This window comes from Sinocyclocheilus anshuiensis, unplaced genomic scaffold, assembly GCF_001515605.1.
Source record: "Sinocyclocheilus anshuiensis isolate Anshui unplaced genomic scaffold, SAMN03320099.WGS_v1.1 scaffold438, whole genome shotgun sequence".
NCBI classification, from domain to species: domain Eukaryota; kingdom Metazoa; phylum Chordata; class Actinopteri; order Cypriniformes; family Cyprinidae; genus Sinocyclocheilus; species Sinocyclocheilus anshuiensis.
This window is the reverse complement of record NW_015546118.1, coordinates 1181699-1182118: the sequence shown is the minus strand read 5'-3', so window position 1 is coordinate 1182118 and position 420 is coordinate 1181699.

The window sequence follows — 420 nt, the reverse complement described above, 5'->3', positions numbered from 1 at the left end:
TGTGTGTGTGTGTGTGTGTGTGTGTGTGTGTGTGTGTGCAGGATGTGTAGGATGAACAGAAAAACAGACCAAATCAGCAGCTTCCTTGCAACACCCCTCAGTAAAAAACACTAATAAGAGGCGGTGTCCTTATAAGGGGTTGAATCGGTCAATGACGTATGAAGGTAGGATAGCCACTGTTAATGAGGCAGCGTAAAACACACACTAACCCAAAGTCAGCCTCCGAGGCACCAGTTTGTGTTGTTAATAGGCTAAAGCACTAGAGGCTTTGGATTCTTCACTGGGACTGCGGTCTGACATTTGGGGGCCACCTTCCCTTTCATCAGTTAAATGAGCTGCTCCCTAATTAGACAGCACGCGAGCAGATGGAGTGTGTGCGAGCGTGTGTTTGAGTGGGAGGAGGAACCCGGAGAGTATGTA